The sequence below is a fragment of the Idiotropiscis lumnitzeri genome, unplaced genomic scaffold, assembly GCF_059441095.1.
Source record: "Idiotropiscis lumnitzeri isolate Australia: NSW breed Sydney's pygmy pipehorse unplaced genomic scaffold, RoL_Ilum_1.0 HiC_scaffold_150, whole genome shotgun sequence".
In the NCBI taxonomy this organism is placed as follows: domain Eukaryota; kingdom Metazoa; phylum Chordata; class Actinopteri; order Syngnathiformes; family Syngnathidae; genus Idiotropiscis; species Idiotropiscis lumnitzeri.
This window is the reverse complement of record NW_028283688.1, coordinates 210,001-217,500: the sequence shown is the minus strand read 5'-3', so window position 1 is coordinate 217,500 and position 7,500 is coordinate 210,001.

The following is a 7,500-nucleotide window of genomic DNA, read 5'->3' as shown; positions in this document are numbered from 1 at the left end:
GTGGGGCCGGGAGGACCGCTCCTCCTGCGTCGGACCCGAGTCATGGGAAGTGCCGTGTGGCGGGGCCGGGAGGACCGCTCCTCCTGCGTCGGACCCGAGTCATAGGAAGTGCCGTGTGGCGGGGCCGGGAGGACCGCTCCTCCTGCGTCGGACCCGAGTCATAGGAAGTGCCGTGTGGCGGGGCCGGGAGGACCGCTCCTCCTGCGTCGGACCCGAGTCATAGGAAGTGCCGTGTTGCGCTGGTGGGGCCGTGCCCGCCAACAGCCTTCAGTGGTCGGATACCACGTTTGCAAGCTCCCCGCTGGAATGGGGACTTAGAAGAAATGAGGGGAAAATTCCCCCGGAGCTCCGTGCCTGAGGGCGGGCTGTGAGCCGCGCCGCGTCCGCCAACAGCCTTCCATGGTCGGACACCATTGTTCGCAAGTTGCCCGCTGGAATGGGCACATAGAAGAAATTTCGAGGATAACATCCACCAGAGCGCCAGGGCGGCCGTTATTGCAGTATGCGTCCGCCTGGCAGCTCTCTTCCGCGGGAACCATTGGGCAATTTCTTTCACGGAGGTGGACATAGAAGAATTTTTGTTTCTAAAAACGTGGTTCCTAAAAATGTGCCCCAGGTGTTTTGGAAAACCCGGGTAAACCTGGGAAGTAGGCAAATGACCCTCTGACTAGGGGTAAAAACGTTTGCCTACTGCAGCGCCCCTAATGCAATTCGGCGGAACTGCAACGCCCCTGGTCGCCTAAACGCTACCCCTGGTCGCCTAAACCTCACCCCTGGTCGCCTAAACCTCACCCCTGGTCGCCTAAAAGTCACCCCTGGTCGCCTAAATTGTCAACCCCTGGTCACCTAAATTGTCAACCCCTGGTCGCCTAAAGGGGACTTAGAAGAAATGAGGGGGCAAATTCCCCCGGAGCTCCGTGCCTGAGGGCGGGCTGTGAGCCGCGCCGCGTCCGCCAACAGCCTTCAGTGGTCGGATACAATGTTTGAAAGGTCCCCGCTGGAAAGGGGACTTAGAAGAAATGAGGCAAATTTCCCCGGAGCTCCGTGCCTGAGTGCGGGCTGTGAGCCGCGCCGCGCCCGCCAACAGCCTTCAGTGGTCGGATACAATGTTTGAAAGTTCCCCGCTGGAAAGGGGACTTAGAAGAAATTTGTGAAAATTCACCCGGAGCTCCGTGCCCGAGGGCCGGCTATGAGCCGCGCCGTGCCCGCCAACAGCCTTCCACGGTCGGATACAATGTTTCAAAGTTCCCCGCTGGAAAGGGGACTTAGAAGAAATTTGTGAAAATTCACCCGGAGCTCCGTGCCCGAGGGCCGGCTATGAGCCGCGCCGTGCCCGCCAACAGCCTTCCACGGTCGGATACAATGTTTCAAAGTTCCCCGCTGGAAAGGGGACTTAGAAGAAATGAGGCAAATTTCCCCGGAGCTCCGTGCCTGAGGGCGGGCTGTGAGCCGCGCCGCGCCCGCCAACAGCCTTCAGTGGTCGGATACAATGTTTGAAAGTTCCCCGCTGGAAAGGGGACTTAGAAGAAATGAGGCAAATTTCCCCGGAGCTCCGTGCCTGAGGGCGGGCTGTGAGCCGCGCCGCGTCCGCCAACAGCCTTCAGTGGTCGGATACAATGTTTGAAAGGTCCCCGCTGGAAAGGGGACTTAGAAGAAATGAGGCAAATTTCCCCGGAGCTCCGTGCCTGAGGGCGGGCTGTGAGCCGCGCCGCGTCCGCCAACAGCCTTCAGTGGTCGGATACAATGTTTGAAAGGTCCCCGCTGGAAAGGGGACTTAGAAGAAATGAGGCAAATTTCCCCGGAGCTCCGTGCCTGAGGGCGGGCTGTGAGCCGCGCCGCGCCCGCCAACAGCCTTCAGTGGTCGGATACAATGTTTGAAAGTTCCCCGCTGGAAAGGGGACTTAGAAGAAATGAGGCAAATTTCCCCGGAGCTCCGTGCCTGAGTGCGGGCTGTGAGCCGCGCCGCGTCCGCCAACAGCCTTCCTTTGGTCGGATACAATGTTTGAAAGGTCCCCGCTGGAAAGGGGACTTAGAAGAATTGAGTAAAATTCACCCGGAGCTCCGTGCCCGAGGGCCGGCTATGAGCCGCGCCGTGCCCGCCAACAGCCTTCCACGGTCGGATACAATGTTTCAAAGTTCCCCGCTGGAAAGGGGACTTAGAAGAATTGAGTAAAATTCACCCGGAGCTCCGTGCCTGAGGGCCGGCTATGAGCCGCGCCGTGCCCGCCAACAGCCTTCCACGGTCGGATACAATGTTTCAAAGTTCCCCGCTGGAAAGGGGACTTAGAAGAAATTTGTGGAAATTCACCCGGAGCTCCGTGCCCGAGGGCCGGCTATGAGCCGCGCCGTGCCCGCCAACAGCCTTCCACGGTCGGATACAATGTTTCAAAGTTCCCCGCTGGAAAGGGGACTTAGAAGAAATTTGTGAAAATTCACCCGGAGCTCCGTGCCCGAGGGCCGGCTATGAGCCGCGCCGTGCCCGCCAACAGCCTTCCACGGTCGGATACAATGTTTCAAAGTTCCCCGCTGGAAAGGGGACTTAGAAGATATTTGTAAAATTCACCCGGAGCTCCGTGCCCGAGGGCCGGCTATGAGCCGCGCCGCGCCCGCCAACAGCCTTCCTTTGGTCGGATACAATGTTTCAAAGTTCCCCGCTGGAAAGGGGACTTAGAAGAAATTTGTAAAATTCACCCGGAGCTCCGTGCCCGAGGGCCGGCTATGAGCCGCGCCGTGCCCGCCAACAGCCTTCCACGGTCGGATACAATGTTTCAAAGTTCCCCGCTGGAAAGGGGACTTAGAAGAAATTTGTGAAAATTCACCCGGAGCTCCGTGCCTGAGGGCCGGCTATGAGCCGCGCCGTGCCCGCCAACAGCCTTCCACGGTCGGATACAATGTTTCAAAGTTCCCCGCTGGAAAGGGGACTTAGAAGAAATTTGTGAAAATTCACCCGGAGCTCCGTGCCCGAGGGCCGGCTATGAGCCGCGCCGTGCCCGCCAACAGCCTTCCACGGTCGGATACAATGTTTCAAAGTTCCCCGCTGGAAAGGGGACTTAGAAGAAATTTGTGAAAATTCACCCGGAGCTCCGTGCCCGAGGGCCGGCTATGAGCCGCGCCGTGCCCGCCAACAGCCTTCCACGGTCGGATACAATGTTTCAAAGTTCCCCGCTGGAAAGGGGACTTAGAAGAAATTTGTGAAAATTCACCCGGAGCTCCGTGCCCGAGGGCCGGCTATGAGCCGCGCCGTGCCCGCCAACAGCCTTCCACGGTCGGATACAATGTTTCAAAGTTCCCCGCTGGAAAGGGGACTTAGAAGAAATTTGTGGAAATTCACCCGGAGCTCCGTGCCTGAGGGCCGGCTATGAGCCGCGCCGTGCCCGCCAACAGCCTTCCACGGTCGGATACAATGTTTCAAAGTTCCCCGCTGGAAAGGGGACTTAGAAGAAATTTGTGAAAATTCACCCGGAGCTCCGTTCCTGAGGGCCGGCTATGAGCCGCGCCGTGCCCGCCAACAGCCTTCCACGGTCGGATACAATGTTTCAAAGTTCCCCGCTGGAAAGGGGACTTAGAAGAAATTTGTGAAAATTCACCCGGAGCTCCGTGCCTGAGGGCCGGCTATGAGCCGCGCCGTGCCCGCCAACAGCCTTCCACGGTCGGATACAATGTTTCAAAGTTCCCCGCTGGAAAGGGGACTTAGAAGAAATTAGGCAACTTTCCCCGGAGCTCCATGCCTGAGTGCGGGCTGTTTGCCGCGCCGTGCCCGCCAACAGCCTTCAGTGGTCGGATACAATGTTTCAAAGTTCCCCGCTGGAAAGGGGACTTAGAAGAAATTATGAATATTTTTGTTTCTAAAAACGTGATCCCTGAAAATGTGCCCCAGGTGTTTTGGAAAACCCGGGTAAACCTGGGAAGTAGGCAAATGACCCTCTGACTAGGGGGGAAGAACGTTTGCCTACTGCAGCGCCCCTAATGCAATTCGGCGGAACTGCAACGCCCCTGGTCGCCTAAACGCTACCCCTGGTCGCCTAAAAGCTACCCCTGGTCGCCTAAAAGCTACCCCTGGTCGCCTAAACGCTACCCCTGGTCGCCTAAACGCTACCCCTGGTCACCTAAACGCTACCCCTGGTCGCCTAAACGCTTCCCCTGGTCACCTAAACGCTACCCCTGGTCGCCTAAACGCTACCCCTGGTCGCCTAAACGCTTCCCCTGGTCACCTAAACGCTACCCCTGGTCGCCTAAACGCTTCCCCTGGTCACCTAAACGCTACCCCTGGTCGCCTAAACGCTACCCCTGGTCGCCTAACTGACCCCTCGTGTGTGGGGATCAACGTTTGCCTACTAGGGCGTCCTCCGGCGGCCTCTCGGCAGTACTGCAGGCCCATTTTAGCCGAGCCCATTGAAATGAATGGGGGAATTTTATACGTTTTTGCCTTTTTTTCCCCCCCTCGTTCTTTTTGTATTTATTCATTTATTTCAACTTTTACCGACTCAACCGCCCTCCGGCGTGCCCTCGGCGGTCCCGCAAGCCCAATTCGGCCGAGCCCATTGAAATGAATGGGGGAATTTTATACGTTTTTGCCTTTTTTTCCCCCCCTCGTTCTTTTTGTATTTATTCATTTATTTCAACTTTTACCGACTCAACCGCCCTCCGGCGTGCCCTCGGCGGTCCCGCAAGCCCAATTCGGCCGAGCCCATTGAAATGAATGGGGGAATTTTATACGTTTTTGCCTTTTTTTTCCCCCCCTCGTTCTTTTTGTATTTATTCATTTATTTCAACTTTTACCGACTCAACCGCCCTCCGGCGTGCCCTCGGCGGTCCCGCAAGCCCAATTCGGCCGAGCCCATTGAAATGAATGGGGGAATTTTATACGTTTTTGCCTTTTTTTTTCCCCCCCTCGTCCTTTTTGTATTTATTCATTTATTTCAACTTTTACCGACTCAACCGCCCTCCGGCGTGCCCTCGGCGGTCCCGCAAGCCCAATTCGGCCGAGCCCATTGAAATGAATGGGGGAATTTTATACGTTTTTGCCTTATTTCCCCCCCCCTCGTCCTTTTTGTATTTATTCATTTATTTCAACTTTTACCGACTCAACCGCCCTCCGGCGTGCCCTCGGCGGTCCCGCAAGCCCAATTCGGCCGAGCCCATTGAAATGAATGGGGGAATTTTATACGTTTTTGCCTTTTTTTTCCCCCCCCTCGTCCTTTTTGTATTTATTCATTTATTTCAACTTTTACCGACTCAACCGCCCTCCGGCGTGCCCTCGGCGGTCCCGCAAGCCCAATTCGGCCGAGCCCATTGAAATGAATGGGGGAATTTTATACGTTTTTGCCTTTTTTTTCCCCCCCTCGTTCTTTTTGTATTTATTCATTTATTTCAACTTTTACCGACTCAACCGCCCTCCGGCGTGCCCTCGGCGGTCCCGCAAGCCCAATTCGGCCGAGCCCATTGAAATGAATGGGGGAATTTTATACGTTTTTGCCTTTTTTTTTCCCCCCTCGTCCTTTTTGTATTTATTTACTTATTTCAACCTTTACCGACTTAGGGGCCGCTTTGCACCGCCTGTGCCCGGGGAAGGTGCTCCTATTCGGGCCAAGTGTGACACACGCCCGCCCTCCTCCTCCGGAGCTTCCATTAGGGTAGACTTAGGGGCCGCTTGGCACCGCCTGTGCCCGGGGAAGGTGCTCATATTCGGCTTCACTGTCAGGCAGCATGCACTCCTCCTCCGGAGCTTCCATTTGGGCAAACTTAGGGGCCGCTTGGCACCGCCCGTGCCCGGGGAAGGTGCTCCTATTCGGGCCAAGTGTGACACACGCCCGCACTCCTCCTCCGGAGCTTCCATTTGGGCAAACTTAGGGGCCGCTTGGCACCGCCTGTGCCCGGGGAAGGTGCTCATATTCGGCTTCACTGTCACACAGCATGCACTCCTCCTCCGGAGCTTCCATAAGGGCAAACTTAGGGGCCGCTTGGCACCGCCTGTGCCCGGGGAAGGTGCTCATATTCGGCTTCACTGTCACACAGCGTGCACTCCTCCTCCGGAGCTTCCATTTGGGCAAACTTAGGGGCCGCTTGGCACCGTCTGTGCCCGGGGAAGGTGCTCATATTCGGGCCAAGTGTGACACACGCCCGCACTCCTCCTCCGGAGCTTCCATAAGGGCAAACTTAGGGGCCGCTTGGCACCGCCTGTGCCCGGGGAAGGTGCTCATATTCGGCTTCACTGTCACACAGCGTGCACTCCTCCTCCGGAGCTTCCATTTGGGCAAACTTAGGGGCCGCTTGGCACCGTCTGTGCCCGGGGAAGGTGCTCATATTCGGGCCAAGTGTGACACACGCCCGCACTCCTCCTCCGGAGCTTCCATAAGGGCAAACTTAGGGGCCGCTTGGCACCGCCTGTGCCCGGGGAAGGTGCTCATATTCGGCTTCACTGTCAGGCAGCATGCACTCCTCCTCCGGAGCTTCCATTTGGGCAAACTTAGGGGCCGCTTGGCACCGTCTGTGCCCGGGGAAGGTGCTCCTATTCGGCTTCACTGTCATGCAGCATGCACTCCTCCTCCGGAGCTTCCATTTGGGCAAACTTAGGGGCCGCTTGGCACCGCCTGTGCCCGGGGAAGGTGCTCCTATTCGGGCCATGTGTGACACACGCCCGCACTCCTCCTCCGGAGCTTCCATGAGGGTAGACTTAGGGGCCGCTTGGCACCGCCTGTGCCCGGGGAAGGTGCTCATATTCGGCTTCACTGTCAGGCAGCATGCACTCCTCCTCCGGAGCTTCCATTTGGGCAAACTTAGGGGCCGCTTGGCACCGTATGTGCCCGGGGAAGGTGCTCCTATTCGGCTTCACTGTCATGCAGCATGCACTCCTCCACCGGAGCTTCCATTTGGGCAAACTTAGGGGCCGCTTGGCACCGCCTGTGCCCGGGGAAGGTGCTCCTATTCGGGCCAAGTGTGACACACGCCCGCACTCCTCCTCCGGAGCTTCCATTTGGGCAAACTTAGGGGACGCTTGGCACCGCCCGTGCCCGGGGAAGGTGCTCATATTCGGGCTAAGTGTGACAGACGCCGGCCTATTACCCCCGGAGCGATGGAGCTGGGGGCGCTCGCTCCCCGCCCGTGCCCGGGGAAGGTGCTCCTCTCCGGCCTAAGTGTGGCAGACGCCGGCCTATTACCCCCAGAGCGATGGAGCTGGGGGGCGCTCGCTCCCCGCCCGTGCCCGGGGAAGGTGCTCCTCTCCGGGCTAAGTGTGGCAGACGCCGGCCTATTACCCCCGGGGCGATGGAGCTGGGGGGCGCTCGCTCCCTGCCTGTGCCCGGGGAAGGTGCTCATCTCCGGGCTAAGTGTGGCAGACGCCGGCCTATTACCCCCGGAGCGATGGAGCTGGGGGGCGCTCGCTCCCTGCCTGTGCCCGGGGAAGGTGCTCATCTCCGGGCTAAGTGTGGCAGACGCCGGCCTATTACCCCCGGAGCGATGGAGCTGGGGGGCGCTCGCTCCCTGCCTGTGCCCGGGGAAGGT